The sequence below is a fragment of the Bos indicus x Bos taurus genome, chromosome 27, assembly GCF_003369695.1.
Source record: "Bos indicus x Bos taurus breed Angus x Brahman F1 hybrid chromosome 27, Bos_hybrid_MaternalHap_v2.0, whole genome shotgun sequence".
Taxonomy (NCBI): Eukaryota; Metazoa; Chordata; class Mammalia; order Artiodactyla; family Bovidae; genus Bos; species Bos indicus x Bos taurus.
Window position 1 is genome coordinate 27,819,304 of NC_040102.1, and position 18,146 is coordinate 27,837,449.

An 18,146-nucleotide genomic window follows, 5' to 3' on the forward strand; every position below is an offset into this window, starting at 1 on the left:
CACACTCCCAATGTACTAGATCATCAGGGAAGCCCTTTGGAGATGCCCCCAGTGACCCAGTGCAAGTGGTTAGCTGCACTTCTCTACAAAGGAGAGATTGTTCTGACCCAAAGACCACCCTCAAGAGAACCATCTTGGAAGGAGCCCTGCTCTACAACTGAGATTGCTCCATTGGGTGGCCTTTGCCTTCAGCAGTAATAATTTCACAGTTTTGACATGTTTTAAAGCTTATTGTCTTCAGGACCAGGACAGGTAATTGAGGAGCCCTCACACTTCATCAGAAGCATTTCATCTTTCTCACACAGCCACACACAAGGCAACATATTTCTCTTTTCACTGACAGATTATGCTGAAATTTACTAGGCCTGGTCAACATGAAAGCAAACACATGTTTGGGCAAAGATTCAAATAATTCAAAGCCATAGGGTCAGCGTTATTCCAATATAAAAGTTAGGACTTTCCCCTCTTCTGACTGCCCAAGAGGCCAAGTCCTCAACACACACACACACACACACACACACACACCCCAGCGTTTTTCATTTTTCTTTGTTTAAAAATATTGTTTTCAAATATTGGATTCAGTTTTGTTTTTTTATGAAGACACCTGTGATTAGTTTACGCTGAATTACCTTCTGGCAAGTTCATCACCCCGGAGTTTTTTGATTGGATGTCAACTAATCAGTTTTAAACCCTGCCATTAAACCCTGCCATAACATATTTTCCTCAAATCCCTTTAAGAGAGTAGCATAATGAGGAATAAGAAATTATCTTGAGCCAGTATTGGGACGCCTGGTATCTGGACGTCTGCAAGTGTATGATTTCTGCTCAGTTCCTCAGCCCTCTTTCTAGATAGCCATCCAGCAGTGACTGACCCTGATCACACAGCTGACTTGGGCCGGATGTCCATACGCCCTACTGTGTGTTTCTAATTACTTACTGTGCTTGAGAGTGCACACTGTCTGCTGCCATCTATTCCTTAAGCTTCTATGTCCTTTGTTTCCTTCCAGTATTTGTGACTTCCACAATCCATTACACAAACTTGACATTGAAGGGCAGTGTGAGTAGGGCACACTAGCTTCTAGAGCTGAGAAGTCCCACACCAGCCAGGAGATGGGTCATCATTACCATTTGAAAGATGCCATATTCCTCCCTAGTCCTGCTGGCCCAATACACTTCGCTCTCAGTTTCTCAAACATCCTTCCTTGAGAGTTAACAAAAGGTACTTTTCTTAAGGTTCAGTTAGATCAGAAACACTGATCATCAATTTTGTGGTTAGGCATCAAGAAAATCATTGACATGAAGATCAAGATGAGACCTTTTAATGCAAAGAGCATGTTGAGTGGATCAAGGGACTTGGTTTAAGTCCTAGCTTTGCTTCTTATTAGTTTTAGAATCTTGGGTGATTCAATTCACATATTTGAGTGTTAGTTTTTTCATCTGTAAGCTGTAGTGAAGATAAATGAGGTCCTATATGGCTGTGCCTGGCCTGGCATAATATTTGGGCAATGGCACCCCACTCCAGTACTTTTGCCTAGAAAATCCCATGGACAGAGGAGCCTGGTAGGCTGCAGTCCATGGGGTCGCTAGAGTCAGACACGACTGAGAGACTTCACTTTCACTTTTCACTTTTATGCATTGGAGAAGGAAATGGCAACCCACGCCAGTGTTCTTGCCTGGAGAATCCCAGGGACGGGGGAGCCTGGTGGGCTGCCGTCTATGGGTCACACAGAGTCGGACACAACTGAAGCGACTTAGCAACAGCAGCAGTAGATATTTATTAAGAAGTAGCTGTTGTCATGATTTATCCCTTCACAGCTTTACATTTATGTGATTGACTACCAGTAGCATTTCTCTAACCCATCTTGACTAGCCAGGTACTACTAAATGTAAAAGACATCAAATGAAATGATCCTATCTTAGCTGCAAAGAAAAGTCTAAAAGAAAACATCTAAATGCATCTCTTTTGGGTGGCATTTGCATCAGTAGCCAACAGCCACAAAATAAGTGTTTTGGGGCAGAAGATGGAACGTCAGTTTTCTTAACAGCTGTAGTATTCATTTATTGAAGTATAGTTGATTTACAATGTTGTATTTATTTCTGGTGTACAGCAAAGTGATTCAGTTATATATATGTATATATATGTATGCATGTATATATTCTTTATAAAATTCTTTTCCATTATGGTTTATCACAATATATTGAATGGAGTTCCCTGTGCTATACAGTTAGACCTTGTTGTTTATCTGTTCTGTGTGTAATAGTCGGCATCTGCTAATCCCAGGACAAACTAGGACACACTCCTAGCCCTTTCTTCCCATGTGCCTCCACAACCACAAGTCTGTTTTCTGGCTGTGAGTCTGTCTCTGCTTTATAGGTAAGTTCATTTGTGTCATATTTTAGATTCAAGACACAAGTGACATCACATAGTGTTTGTCTCTCTTTCTGACTTACTTCACTTAGTATGATATTCTCTAGGTCCATCCATGTTACTGCAAATGGCATTATTTCTTTTTCATGACTGAGTAGTATTCCATTGTGTAATTCACATCCTCTTTATTCATCTGTCTGTTGACGAACATTTAGGTTGTTGCCATGTCTTGGCTATTATAAATAGCCAAGCTCCTGTGGACACTGGGGTGCATGTATCTTTTTGAATTATAGTTTTGGTTGGGACCTATTTAGAAAATAATAGTTCTATATCCATATTGACTTTTTTTTCAGTTTTATTGAGATGTAACTGACATACACACTGTATAAGTTTAAAGTGTATAGCATAACTTAACTTGCATTGCAAAATGATTACCACAATTAAACTTAGCTGAGATCCACCATCTTATACTGATACAAGGGAAAAAGAAAAAGCAAGGGGAGAATTGTGTTTTTTTAACCTGTGAAGAGAACTCAAGATTTATTCTCTTAGCAACTTGCAACTATACTGTATTGAATTTCTACATTTCTTACATAAATCTAAGGGGAGATGTGTAGGCCATTAGTGAGTGTGATATTACCAGGATGACAATCTGATTTGCGATTGTTAGTATGGCTAAAGTTGTCTGATTTAGATCGGAGGTCAGCACCCTACAGCCCACAGGCCAAAACCACCTGCTTCCATCTGTTGTAAATAAAGTTTTATTGAAACACAATCATTTATTTACATCTATGGCTGCTTTCATACTATCATGGCAGAGTTGTTCAATTGCAGCAGAGGCCCAGAGACTATATTGCCCACAAAGCTGAAAATGTGTATCTGTCCTTTTACGGAAAACAACTGATTAAGTCAACCCTTGATTTAGATGATAGTAGCATTGTTTCTGATTAAATAAGTAGTGACTAGTACTGGCATGTAAAGTTCCTACTACTTACGGCCTGGGAAAAACTATGTGGAAATATATTGATTAGCAATGATTCTTATGTGGATACATACAGAGGTAGGATTGGAAGCTAGAAGATGTGACTGAAGTCCTTTCCACGAGAAATACTGTCTGTCTCTGGCCAGGTCACAGTGGGTTGTTATTGTTGTTTAGTTGCTAAGTTGTGTCCAGCCCCGTGGACTGGAGCACACCAATCTCCTCTGTCCATTGGACTTTCCAGACAAGACTACTGGAATGGGTTGCCATTTCCTCCTCCAGGGTATCTTCCTGACCCAGGGATCAAACCCCTGGCTCCTACATTGGCAGGCAGATTCTTTACTACTGAGCCACTTACGAAGCCCCAGAGTGGGTACAGCCTGATCAAAATCAGTCCATCATGTGTCTAAGGAAACAGGAATATGACTACGTAATGGCTATAGAGAAATATAAAAGCATTTTCTACAAGTGTTATGCTAGGTGAGAAATATTTAATTAGTAAGAACAGTAAGAATGTATTTTGTATTGAGAGGATCTGTTTTGGAGCCCAGACCAAGTAGACTGTACCTCAAAAAATTAAAGATCAGTTTAGGTGATTTCATTTAGGGGGAAAGGTTATGAAATCACAACGTGACAGATTTCCAGTGAAGAGATAGGAAAAAATGTTCATCCATCACCATGGGTTGCCGTGAACTACCTGCATGGATTTTTAAAGTGTTGTGTCCAGGATGGATGAGTGCAGGCTTATGTGTACCCCATAAAAGGAAAAAGACCTGACTCGTGATCAGAAACAGAAAATGTCGTTCAGATGTTTGAAACCCTTCTGACGCAAAAATATTGTGTAATCCATAAACAATTCTTTGTGAGTGTTTTAGTTCATCATATGTCTAGAATATAGGATTCACTAGCTCCCTTCATGTACAAAACAATTGCTCCAGGGTGTGTTTATCTGTTGTTAAGTAATAAACATTATCCTAGAGGATGTTTAAGTTTGTGAAAAAGATGAATTCGTCAAATACGTACACGGAAATGCAATCGAGGCCCTTTTCTGTCTGATCACCACCTTCCACTCCCCATGCCCCCGCACACGTGCACCCTGCCTTCCCACCCTATGACCTGTGACGCGAGCTGCAACATCTCTGGGGCCCGCAAAGCCTATGCCTGGGATAAGCTTCCCTTTCAAGCTCCTATCAGGCTTTCAGCATGGGCTTTGAAGAGATAGTGACATGACTGGGCTCTGACATACACCATAAAGTCAGCCCAGCAGAAGCAAGTGGAAGATTCTACTTGCCCGATAAAAATCAGTTGCTGTTTCCTGTCTTGAAGACGAAAGTTGAGCAAATGAAAGGTCATCTGTGTTTATATTAACAATGCAACAGCTACGCTGCCTTTTCGCAACAACATCGGATCATTATTTATCCACTTATCTTTTTTTTTTTCATCATTCCTTTGAACTGCCTGCGTTTGCTTATCATGATATTTCTGAGTCTATAAACAGCCCAAGTATAGCTGTTCTATTTCTCTAAATAGAGTCTTAGGTCATTTTATTATCCAAGGTTATAAGTCATCGGAATGCCCCCATCTGCTGTGCCTCCCATCTGGGGTAGGTTTAACTCTTTCAGATGATGGAAAATCTAGGAAAGCCATTGTGATGTTAGTTACTTTTTCCTACCACACTGTTTTCCAGTGTATCATTTTCCATTAAAAAAAAAAGAAAAAACTCAAGGAAGTCATTAAATATTTCTGTTTCTTTATAAATAGCATTAAATGTGATGGCTTCTCTCTCTTCACTTACTGCTCTTTCTGGTTTTCTATAGCCCTGATTATTTTCCCCTGGGAGCACAGCCACTCAGAGCTTCTTTTTACCAACTCAGAGAAACCTTTAAAGATGCCTTTCCAGGGCCTCATGGGCAAATCTCTGTAGCAGAGGAGCTGTGAGTGGGGCAAAGAGACAAAGGCTGGTTAGCCCAACAACCTTGTCCATCTGCCATCCTTTTAGATGTCATTACATACATATAGATGGTTAGATTTTCTTACATGAGCATTTTGGGGGTAACAGCACATTGGTAGACCTGTTTTCAATCCATTTGATTACCTTCAATTTGACAGCTCCTTCAGCAGTGATGAAAAAATGAGCAATGAGGTTTTGATGAATCCCAATTTATCAACTGACTCTGAGATACTTCAAATGTGTGAGGCAGGATAATGTCTCTTTCAGTCATCTGTTGGAGAAAGATGCTCAACAGCAAAGGAACTAAACAGTGTTTACTTATATTGATGAGCTTATATACAAAATAGGAATGGAGACAGATTCAACCACACTGCTGTTTTCCTCCAAGTTATCTTTCTCAGCTGGAGCAGGTTAGATTGTTCCATGGCAACAAAGTACTCCAAAATTTGGCAGTTTGCAAACAACCAAAGTTTATTTTCCAATTATACTACATGCCCAGTAGTTAGCAGGGAGTTCTGCTCCATGGTATTTTGTCTGAAAGGCCCACAGTGGTGGAGGAATCTCTTAATACCAACGTGTATTACATCAAACACATTGGTGGACTATCAATACAAGTTATGACTTAAACTTCTACCTGGGAATCACTTCCACTCTCCTGTCTATTTCCGCAGAAGTGAAGGCCAATCCAAGTCTGATGTTAGTGTCTTGGGAAAATATAATTAACCCCCCATGAAGGGAAGCAGGTAGGAGTGAATCACAGTAAAATCCACCACTCCCTCAATCCCAATATCTTTTCTTCATTTGAGCAATTTCTTCTCTTTTTTTTTTTAACCTTTATAGATCCCTCTTAAAACATCAATCAGGAAACAGTGCTTATGGACATCAGCTTCACTGGTTCTAAAGCAAGGGTTTCACTGTTGGAATGTGTAGTGTGACCTTGTTAGCAGATATCAACCTGAGACTTAAATGAATAACCTGGTTTTAGGACAGGCACCATCCACAGAACTACAGGATTTTCTGCTTGATGGTTCCACACTTACGCACAAGAGGAGAACCCTCTTCACGAAAAGGACCAGAGCTCCTGTCTACTCTATCAGCTGCTGGATTCCTCTAATAAGTTACCAGAACCAGGGACCCAGTAACTACTACTCAGCCAGTCCACAGAACCTGTGCGTATGACAGCACCCTGGTAGTTCCCAAGGACCACATCACTCCGTGATGGAAACTCAGCTTGTTTCAGCAACAGTAATGGGTTTTCTTGGACCCCTCAGCTCACCTGAAGATGTCTCTTGGTTGGATCTGTCCTGTCTCTGGGGCAGTTGGTTCAAGACAAGAGAAATGTCTACAGACTGTCTCATACCAGGTAAGTTAATTATTTTTGTTTGGCTTTGGGCATAGGACCTAGTCATATTTCATCCACTCTTAGAAAGCTTAGATTAGTATTACATATGGAAGCTCATTTATTCCATTCAGTGGGTTTAGGTTTTCCAAATGATCATTGGCTGTGTTGACACCAGGGTATAACCTTATGCAAGTCAGCAAAGTGATATTGGACCTTAGTGGTCTAACAATGAAAGTGGAAGGAAATGTGTGTATTTTTTTTTCCCCAAAAAAATAACTAAAGAAAAAGTTGTATGTTTTACAACACGAATGGGATCAGCAATATACAGAATATTTATCCAGAGTTTCTCTTCTCTTTGCGTTATAGAATGATGGAGCCCAAACAGGGAAATTGGCCAGAAGTAGCAATGGCTTCATGCTTGGTGAAGTGGACCAAAATGAGACGGTAAATGTTTTGAGATTCTGGCTTCCTTGCCAGAATTCTAGCCCCACCATAAACATCCATGCCCTCCTTTTACCATGTTGGCCCAAACATAATGAGGCCTTCTGCCCACTGGCGGTACATCACCTGCTATCTGCTGATTACTAATGCTAGAAAATACCTAGACCCTTGGGCAATAACTTATGCAGATATGTATGTGTCTAATTATAGGGAAATTGTTAGTACATGACTTGGACTAGAGATATACAATTAATAATCTAGGCAGAAGTAAAGCTTTGTTTTCCAATGCAAGAAAATGAGAACTTCATTTTGATCATTTTTTTCCCTTTCTCTCTCTGTTTGTCTGTTTTGATACCCATGCATGAAACATCATAAACTGCAATAGAAGAAGTTCTTACAATGTGGCCATTTCTTCTCAGACATCAGACCTACTACATCTGTTTCCTGGATTCCCATCCATCCACTTCCTGTCTGTCCAGAATTCTGTGTCCTTATCATTGTTCATTATGGTCATCATGTACATTTTAAAAGAACAAATGTAAATTAATTAAAGTTTATTATTTCAAGTATATATCTACATGGTGTCTGTGCATAATTTTTTGTTTTTCCTAATCTTTTTTTCTTGCAGGTCAAATAACTTAAGTCTGAGAGTGACCTGTGTGTATGGAAATTGAATGCTCTGTAGGTTCCATTGGGCAAGGAAGTTGCTTAGTGAAATCACATAGTCCCATTCTTGACTGTACTACCATAACTTGCATTTTCAAATCAGCGTGTCTCCAGCCTTAGGACAGTGCTACTATTACTGTTGGCAGATTTTGCAACTTAATTTTGACTCATTTAATGAACCACATTAAATCACCTGCGGCCACATGAATTCCCTTTCAAGTGATGAGAGCTACAGTCTTCTTCAAGATGCCCTTTAAAAATAAAGTTATGTACTTATTTGTTTGGCTGCTCTGGGTCTTACTTGCCGCACACAGTACCTTCACTGCATCATGCATGAAACTGAAACGTTTCAGTGCACACTCCCTGTAGTTGTGACGAAAAGGCCCAACAGTTGCTGCACATGGTCTTCGTTTATCCAGGGCATGTGGGATCTTAGTTGCTGGACCAGGGATCAAACCCACGTCCCCTGTGTTTCAAGGCAGATTCTTAACCACTGGACCACCAGAGAAGTCCTCACAATGCCCTTAAGAATCCTGAATTTCTTGAATATAGAATTATTTCTTCTTACCAACGAAGCAGGGGATGTTGTAATATTCCATCTACTTCATTGTGCTTAAGGAGAAATCTAGTAACATATCTATGAGTGGCAATGAATGATATGTTCTGCGTTCTCCTAGGACAAACCTGGATGATGGTTAAAGAACACATGGGCACAGCCTCAGTGAGTAATGGGAGCTTGAAGGTTCTGGGTGAGGTTAGGGGTGGCTGTAGAGAAAGTCTGCTATAGGAGCATTTCTGTTCAAACTCAGGACTGAAATGCCTCCCAGTAGCCCCCTGTACACACACTTTTTTGTAGTATCTGGCAACTTGCATTGTCATATTATGTTCATCACTGAAAATGTGGACATGCTTTTCTTTTTTTCTGTAAATAATGTGTTAACAGCAAAACTGTTACAGAGGCGTTTAAGTAGAGATCCTCAGAAATACCTATTTCCAAGGTCAGAGCCCACCTGGAAAGGGGGTCTCCATATACCCCAATCGAGACTTATTTTGTATTTTATTAGCCTATCACTATCTCAGATTGTTTTTATTCCATCACTTATTTTACAAAAGAAAAGAAAAATAAACTTGATTAGGTGACACCATATTTGCTCTGATTATCCTCACAAACATAAATGTTTGAACTTTGTCAGTGGGAATAATGTTTACCTTACAGGATTATTAAGCAGGCTAAAATAAATGCCACAAGTACCTAAAAGGTATTACTTCACAAATGGTAAATATTACTGTTTATTAGCTTAGTATGTTGCCCTTGCCCAAAACATTTGTGTTTTAAAGGAAGGCAAGTAACCAAACCAAGGTTAAAGCAGTGAATTTCTTTTTTTTTTTTTTTCTGTTTTTAAAATATAAATTTATTTTAATTGGAGGCTAATTACTTTACAATATTGTATTGGTTTTGCCATACATCAACATGAATCCACCACAGGTGTACACATGTTCCCAATCCTGAACCCCCGTCCCACCTCCCTCCCTGTACCATCCCTCTGGGTCATCCCAGTGCACCAGCTCCGATCATCCTGTATCCTGCATCGAACCTGGACTGGCGATTCGTTTCACATATGATATTATACATGTTTCAATGCCATTCTCCCAAATCATCCCACCCTCTCCCTCTCCCATAGGGTCCAAAAGATTGTTCTATACATCTGTGTCTCTTTTGCTGTCTCACATACAGGGTTATTGTTACCACCTTTCTAAATTCCATATATATGCGTTCAGTTCAGTTCAGTGGCTCAGTCGTGTCTGACTCTTTGCGACCCCATGAATCACAGCACGCCAAGCCTCCCTGTCCATCACCAACTCCCGGAGTTCACTCAGACTCACATCCATCGAGTCAGTGATGCCATCCAGCCATCTCATCCTCTGTTGTCCCCTTCTCCTCCTGCCCCCGATCCCTCCCAGCATCAAAGTCTTCCAATGAGTCAGCTCTTCGGATGAGGTGGCCAAAGTACTGGAGTTTCAGCTTCAGCATCATTCCTTCCAAAGAAATCCCAGGGCTGCTCTCCTTCAGAATGGACTGGTTGGATCTCCTTGCAGTCCAAGGGACTCTCAAAAGTCTTCTCCAACACCACAGTTCAAAAGCATCAATTCTTGGGTGCTCAGCCTTCTTCACTGTATTGGTGTTTCTCTTTGAGGTGGATGAAACTGGAGCCTGTTATACAGAGTGAAGAAAGCAGTGAATTTCTAGTTGTGGAATTGTCCTCTTCTGTTTCCACGAAAGGTAGATTTTGGCAGGATGCATGTATGCAAGGTGGGCCTCTTGGAAGGCACCTGGTATACCTCTCATCATTAGGGAGCCCTGGGCCAAGCCCCCTAAAGATAGAAAATTCAAGGACAACATGATAGGCATCAAAACAAATAACATATATTGATAACAATTAAATGTGTTGATATTTAGTGATATATTGATAAATAGATGACGATTATGCACGAAACAGGTTCTCATCTTGTTTTACATGTATTCATTTACTTAATTCTCTCAACAACCCTATTAAGTAAGCCCCGTTCATTAACCTCATTTTACAAATAAGGAAACAGAACCTTAGAGGGCTTACGTGATTTGCTGAAGCCCATAGAGTCATCTGAAGGATTTGATGCCGATTTTTCCAGTCCTTGCCTTTTCCACGATATCACACGATATTTAATATTAATTGTGCTGTCCACTCTTCCTGGGCTGACCCTGGATATTCTTGGCAGATCTCATTTAGGGGAGGAGGCATTTTCAGTGGTGGTCAGTTAAACAATGATTAAATTTAATTTACGGACTTAAGCCAAAGGGAAGTGGAAAGAATGGGATGACTGTGTTTCAGGGGAAAGATTTGTTATATTTGTGGTCATCGTCTACAACAGTGTATATATCCCTGAGAGGATGTCAGAAGGTGAGGCCAGAGCGGGGTGGTAGCTCATCGTGTATGCTGTCTGCCCACAGAGCTGTGTCAACGTGGACGGCCAGAGTGCGGGGAGTGAAAATTCCTTCCGGTGGGCTGGGAAAGACATATTAAGGCTCTGTTTCCTATTACCTTTATTTGAGGACCAAGCAGCCCAGCATCGATTGGAAGGGACATGTGATGAGGTGTCAGAATGAGAAAGTCTCTAAAGGAGGTTCCAACAGACTCCCCAACCCCTGCAATTAGGAAGGAGGTGATAAGGGACCAAAAGGTTAGGGGAGAGATTAGAAATGCAGGCAATTCTTACCAGGCTCGTGGCGGAAAGATGAGATACGTCCAGTAGCAGAGCTGTGGAAACTATTAGAAACGGAGCTAATTGCAGCCTTTTCAGCATACTTCGGGAAATGGAGGGCATTTTTCCCCTTTGGGGCTTGTAGTTTTTCCAATTGTCCTTGTTCAGGAAAGGGTTCATTCTTTGAGCCGTGTTGCCTCGTGCTCTGATTTCTCAACTCCACGAAGGGGAATAATTAGAGATTCATAGTGAACCAAAATAGAAAAGGCTAAATGCGTGTAGCAGAGAAGTGGAAAATGTTCTGTCTTGTAAATTGTATTGTTCCAGTTCCTGGCAACAGGAAGGAGCGGTTCTCACCTATGCAACTCTGAATGGATGTTAGAACTCACCCCTCTTTTCAGCTGGCCAATTTTCAGTCTCAGTGGTTGATACTGGGATCAGGAAGGGTCCTAAGTTTGGTCAAGAGTAAGAAGAATTTCCGATAGCATAGACACCTTTTCTCCCTGGGGTTGAGAGATGGATGACCTTCCCTACACATCATAGCTGTATCCCAGTTTTAGAATGTTTCTTGTTGTTAAAACTTGGGCATTTTTCAATGTTTTAATCTACTGAGAACCTTTTATGAATCAGGCACTGAGCTAGTTATTCACATGTTATTCATTCAGAACAACTGGTCTTGAGCAACCACAGTATGTCAGGCACAACCCTGGAATGCTGAGAGCACCATGCTGTCTCTTAATTCCAGAAAATAAAGAGGAGAATGGCCACCTATTTTACAAGTGAAAAAAATCCGGGATTCAGAGGAGTGACATTCACAGAGTTGTGCAGTTAACATGTGACAGATGGGAATCAAACTATTAGGAATTCTCTAACTTACTGAACTCTTAATGCCTCCAGAAGCCCAGATCAAGACCTATTCCTGGATCCCCTGTCCTGGAGCAGGACTTTCCAGTGCCCAGGCTCCTAGACTTTGTTGTCTCATTCTGTTCTCTTTTCACCACTGCAACTTAGGCTAAAGCCTCAGTTGCTGATACTCTCTGCCTCCCAGAGTGACAGTGACCTAATTTGACAACAAAATTTAAAGGGATGAGGCTAGAGAAGACTGCCAGTGATCATCCCCTCCCAGCTGCATTTGAACAGTGGCCTTCTGGAGATACTGTGCTGGTGTTTTAATCTGATGAGTTAAAAATGGAGATGGATGACGAAAGATGGCAGGTAGGCAAGATGGGAGCCAGGTGTGTGGGGACATGCCTATTGACTCAGACTCTTTCTAGTTTAATCTATGGCCCCAGTTCTAGGAGCTGACATCATGGCAACCCAGAGTCTCACCGGTTTCTTCCTTGGTTGGGTGGGCAAAGATAGCCCTGCATGACAAAGGTATTCTGAAGGGATTTCTTCCAAGAAGCCAGGAAGACACATTTAAAGGCACCTTTATTTAGCCAAACTGAAGGAAAATAAAGTTCACAAATACCGTATTAGTTCAAGTCAATGAGTGGGTGGCTTTGTGGGGGATTGTTGTTTTCATTGCTCTGGTGGACTGACCAAAACAATTCTCTGTCTCCTGGCAGAGCTGGAGAAGTTCATTTTGTATAATCCAGACACTTCATTTGGGTCCCTTCTGCAGTTGTAATGTGAGCTATTATATCACTGGTCATGCTGTTAGAATGATCAGTAATTCTGTCAATGTGTCTGATGAACAGTTTACACACCTCAGTGTTGTATCTTTGCCATACAGATCAAAAGCTCTTTTGCCACAGCAAACACACTGTCAGGAGATACTTTTTTAATCAAATACTATAAAATAAAATCAAACAACTTCAAAGTTCTAATAGTCAAGATAACTCACGAATAGTTCATTTTTAATTATTCTAGACATACTTTGGGATGTTTTAGTATATCCTAACATAGGAAAATCCAGCTGTTGCTTGTTTTCATAGACACATACCATTACTTCTACAGGAAAATATTTTTTATTGACAAAATAGGTTTTTTTTTTCCTGGCAAAAATAAAGATTCTTTTAATAATGTTTATTTATCTACCATCTTTTGAATTCTGGAATAGGTGCAAGCCTAATACTGTCACTAAACGTGTATTCTTTCATTTTGTTCCCCAATCTTAATTTCTTAAGTTTTCAACAGATGATTTGCTTGGTACAAGGATGAGAAGCTGAAGTTGGCTTGATAGTTGTCAAGTACCTTTTGCTTTCTCCCAACAATGATTTATGAAGGAACCTCTAGATTTCAGAGTTTATCTTTTCCATCTTCATCTTTCATTGCTTATGTGAGCATGAGTCTGATCACTGAGATGATGTTCTTTCTTCGACAGAGTTGTGCCAAGGTCTGTTTGGATGTAAAACCATCATTGATTAAGCTGTCATCATTGAGTCAGGATGAAGCTATGTGTATTGGATCTGTGTGAGTCATTATAGATGATGATATAAGGATAGTATATTTTCTTGATTGGAGATCCCAATGACTTAATAGTGCTTAATAATACAGAAAAAAAAAATCGTTTAAGGGTCAAAGTCACAGTGTACCAAAGCTGTACCTCAAATGACCAAATATGAAAGTGTGTGTTAGTCACTCAGTCATGTCCGACTCTGTGGTCCCATGGACGGTAGCCCCCCAGGCTCCTCTGTCCATGGAATTCTCCAGGCAAGAGTACTGGAGTGGGTTGTCATTCCCTTCTCTGGAAATATTAAATGCACACACTTAAAGAAAATTCTGTTGTGTTATGGCAGCCTCAGCACCAACACCTTCATCACAGCTCTGTCACAGTGCGTCCTAGCCAGGCAGTAGCAGAGTGTTTGGGACTGTATTCATGGATGTGTTCCAATAAGCATAATAATGTTCAGGAGTAAATGGGAGAGATTTGGGGTTCATTTTTCCGACATATTAGGGTATCTTCTACCCTTTAAGCTCACTCAGATGCAGAATTTATCCAAATCGAGGCTCTAGGTTCTTTCTAGAACTCTTCATGGGTGTGTGTTTGTTTAACCTGGCTGACACTGATGCATTGCTCATGACCCAACTCATCTGGGAAAGTCCCCGGTTTCCCCAGCCTGCCCCAGCTCCTAGTTGGAACACAGTGTCCCTCCTGTGTGCTCCCCTTAGTGATTTCTTTTCTCCTGGCACTTATTACATTATATTGTAAAAAGTCTATTATTAGGGAAGTATTTCTCCTTCCTTTATGCACGCAGTTCTTAACAGGAAGAACTAAGCCATGTTTATCTTGTCTCCCCATGGCCAGCCCAGGGCCTGCCTATATAATAAACTCTGAAGAAACTTCCATTGGATGGTAAAATACTTTTTTGAAAATCCCACAGGGGCTTCTTTATTTGCACCAGAAGTCTCCATTTCATCTGGTTGGTTTTGAACAAAGCCAAGATTTAGGGAAAGAGGACGGAAGAGCATTATCTTATAAAACACCTTAGCTCTGCCTGATGAACAGGAAACTGTCATTTCAGAGTTCTTATCAATAAAGATTGTCCTTGAAAGTAAATTTCAGAATTTTAACTACTCTCATTCTCTATTGTAACATCACCATTTCTTAGGCGATTGCTATGGTTTTGAGTACTGTTTTCAAAAGGAAATATTTGATTGAAATTCATTTTCTTTGAATATTTTTATTACACTTAATGAGCTACATTTTCTCAATGTGCAGATCTCACTCTGGAAATATGATGGGAACTTTAAAAAAAAAAAACTTTTTATTTTGTATTGGAGTATACAATGTTGTGTTAGTTTCAGATGGATAGCAAGGGACTCAGCCATAACCTATAATGTATCCATTCTCCCCCAGACTCCCCTCCCACCCAGGATAATGATAGGCACTTTTGATAGGTAACTCCTTTAAATGTTTTGTTGTTTGTGGAAACCCTTAGTAAATTTTAAAACAGCATCCACCTTAGAAATAACATTTTAAATTAAACTTGGGATACTAAGATTCGTGTGCAGTTGTAGGAAATAATACAGAGAGATCCTGTGTACTTTTGACCCAGTTTCTTTCAATGTTAACATCTTGCAGGACTATTTACAATATCACAAGCAGGATATTAACAAGGATACAGTCATGACACAGAACATTTTCATCACGGTGAGAATCCCTTGTTGTTGCCATTTTATAGCCACATGTGCTTTTTTCTCTTGCCTATTCCTATCTTAAATCCTGGCAAACATTAATATTGTTGTTCAAAAATGTTATATAAATGGGATCATCCCGTCTATAACTTTGGGGAATTGACTCTTGCCATTCAGCATAAATATTTGGAGCTTCTTTTATCACAATTATCTGGAGGTTTATCCAGATTATGTGTATTTCAATAGTTCATTCCTTTTTGTGGCTGAATAGTATTTCATGGGATGGCTGTTGAACCATTCAGCCACTGAAGGACACCTGGATGAGTTCCAATTTGGGACTGTTACAAATAAAGTTGCTATAAATATTCATGTACTAATGTTTTTGCATGAACATAAAATTTCAGTTGTCTTGGAAAATGCCCAAGAGTATAATTGAGGGGTCATTGCATATTTAGTTTTCTTTTTTTAAGAAACTGCTAGAATATTTCCAACATAGCTGTACCATTTTGCATCACCAATAGCAATGTGAAAGCGATCCAGTTTTTCTACATTCTCCCCACCCCAGAAGTTCGTGTTGTCACCTTTTTATTTTAACCATTATGGTAGGTGTATAGGGATATTTCATTTTGGGTTTAATTTGCATTTCCCCAATGGCTGCTGGTGCTGAACCTCTTTTCATGTGCTTATTTGCCATCTGTATGTTGTCTTTCGTGAAATGTTTCTTCCTGCCTTTGCCTGTTTCCTAATTGGATTGCTTTTGACTGTTGTGGTTTGAGAGTTCTTTACGTATTCTTGAGAGCCGTCCTCCATTGGATATGTAGTTTACACATATTTTCTCCCAGTATGTAGCTTATCCTTTCTTTCTCTTTACCAGGTCTTTTCCAGAGCAAAAGTTTTTAATTTGGATAAAAATAATTTTTTATACTTAATAACCAGATACCTATGGAAAAACTTGTCCAAGATCATGTAAAATTGTTTTTATGTATTACGAGATCTCTCTCCTCTAATGTCACACAAATTTAGCCTTCACAGTAATAATGGAAACAGAATCGTAACTTATAAATTCGCTAATTGTTTTACTTCCTCAAAGCTTTTGCTATAAAGTTATTTCCGATAACATTTGTTGAGTACCTACTCTGTGTTGAGTAATAATGATACAGAACTCATAATTTGTGGTTTATTTGCTTTAGGCACTTAAGTTTGCTTGATTACATCTAAATTTTTATTTGGTAATTTCCATTCAGAAAGTTCATGATAGTCTTGTTTGCTAAATCTTCACTGATTTATGATGAAAAAGAGAAAAAAAGGCCTTAATTTTGCTTTTAACTGTGGAACCTAAAGAAATAAAATGAAATCACTTGTATGTCCCTCTCTAAAACAGAACATTCTCACAATCTTGACTTTTACTCCTTAAACCCTATTTAGCAAACCATCCTATTCTTAGGACATAAAAGGTTGTTTTCAGAATACATCAGAACTACAGAAAAAGTCATCATAACTAAGCACTATTGAAACCTACTTGTAATATTAAAATTTAAAGGCTATTTTACAGTGCCATGTTTATAAATATGTGAAAATGAAATGCATGTTTGACAATAATTAAAGTTAGCCACTGAAAAGTGCAGAGGTAGAATTATAAATGGCTGTTTCTATGTTTTTAATTTTACTAGTGTCTGAGTACTTTAAAAACTATCATCATTTTGGGTTGTCATGGTCATTATTATAGAGAGCATTTTTTAACTTGTGAAGATAAATGAATTTGATTTGGCTCAACTTAGCAAAGAGAACCAAATGAGGACTAAAGTGCCACAGGATAACATGGGTCATCATGGTTATTTCCATGTGATAGACTGTGCTGTCAAAAACCCAGTAATTCAATGTAATTCAATGAACATTAAGACAGAGGATAAAAGGTAGGAGTTCACCAGGATGTATGCCATCTTCACTTTATATGATGTTATTAATTAAAATAAAAGGCTGGATATTTCTCCTAGTGAGATTATATAAAGATATTATTACATGTATTCAGACTTGCCTGAACATGGCTATGTTGGTTTTAAATGAAAGATTTTTCAAACACACACACACAAAAATTCATAAAGAGAATTTGACTTAGAATTGTGTATTCATAAGAAAAGACCTTTTCTTCTCACATTCTGAAAAGCTGTCTCGTTCATTAATCACAGTTAAAGCCAGGAAAAATTTTTTTTATCAGTATCCTTACTCTTTTTTTATTTAATGATCTTGTTTTTCAGGTTAAAATATTGGCACTGAGTCAATAGAGAAGAGATCTTTAGTGGTCACATACTCAGAGATTAAGAAAACAGTTTTAGATTTAAAATTAGGCATTTTCCCTGACAGTTATGGTTGGTACACGCTTTAGGCTAGATTTCTATGACATAAGCACATGTAGATGAATTGGCAGTGGCCGTGGGCTGCTTGATGTTTGTACCATCTCCGTGGTAGCAAACACCCAGGCTACACAGGAAGCACATACTTGGCTCTCCGAATCCATTTAGCTTATCCACCTGGGAATTTGCAAACCTTCCTCTCACTTTTTCTGTCAATATCAAGACAATTCCTCTGATTTCAAGGGCACTTGAAGATTTCAGAAAGTAGCTTTTCCCTTGGAGGTTTAAGAGAGAACATTCCAACAGCCAACTGGTTTTTCAAACAGAAATTAAAAGTATAATGCTGACAGTTGGCCCCAAAAGAAAAAGGCATCAGAGACCTTGGGTTACAGGCTGCATTTTACCAGTGTAGGACCCTCACCTCTGATACTTAATTTTCTCATAAAAACTGAGTTGTAAAAAACTTTAACTGTATCACAGGATTGTTGCAACTTCAAAAGAAAACATTTTGGTGGCAGCCTGGATGGGAGGGGGATTTGGAGGAGAATGGATGCATGTATATGCGTGCCTGAGTCCCTTCCCTGTTCACCTGAAACTGTCACAACACTGTTGATCAGCTACGTGCTGTGCTGTGCTTAATCGCGCAGTCGTGTCCGACTCTTTGCGATCCCATGGACTGAAGCCCACCAGGCTCCTCCATCCATGGGATTCTCCAGGCAAGAATACTG

At 39.6% G+C, this 18,146-nt stretch overlaps 1 protein-coding gene and 1 long non-coding RNA gene across 7 annotated transcripts in view; both read left to right on the forward strand.

Annotated features, from left to right (window-relative positions):
* The window catches only part of NRG1 (neuregulin 1), a 1,152,455-nt gene that overhangs the window by 815,261 nt on the left and 319,048 nt on the right, over positions 1 to 18,146 (forward strand). The gene's annotated exons all lie outside the window — the stretch shown is intronic.
* Positions 5,076 to 7,628, forward strand: LOC113884988. Its single transcript, XR_003509085.1, has 3 exons — positions 5,076 to 6,661; positions 7,007 to 7,084; positions 7,467 to 7,628. It is a non-coding gene; the product is annotated as an uncharacterized LOC113884988 (long non-coding RNA).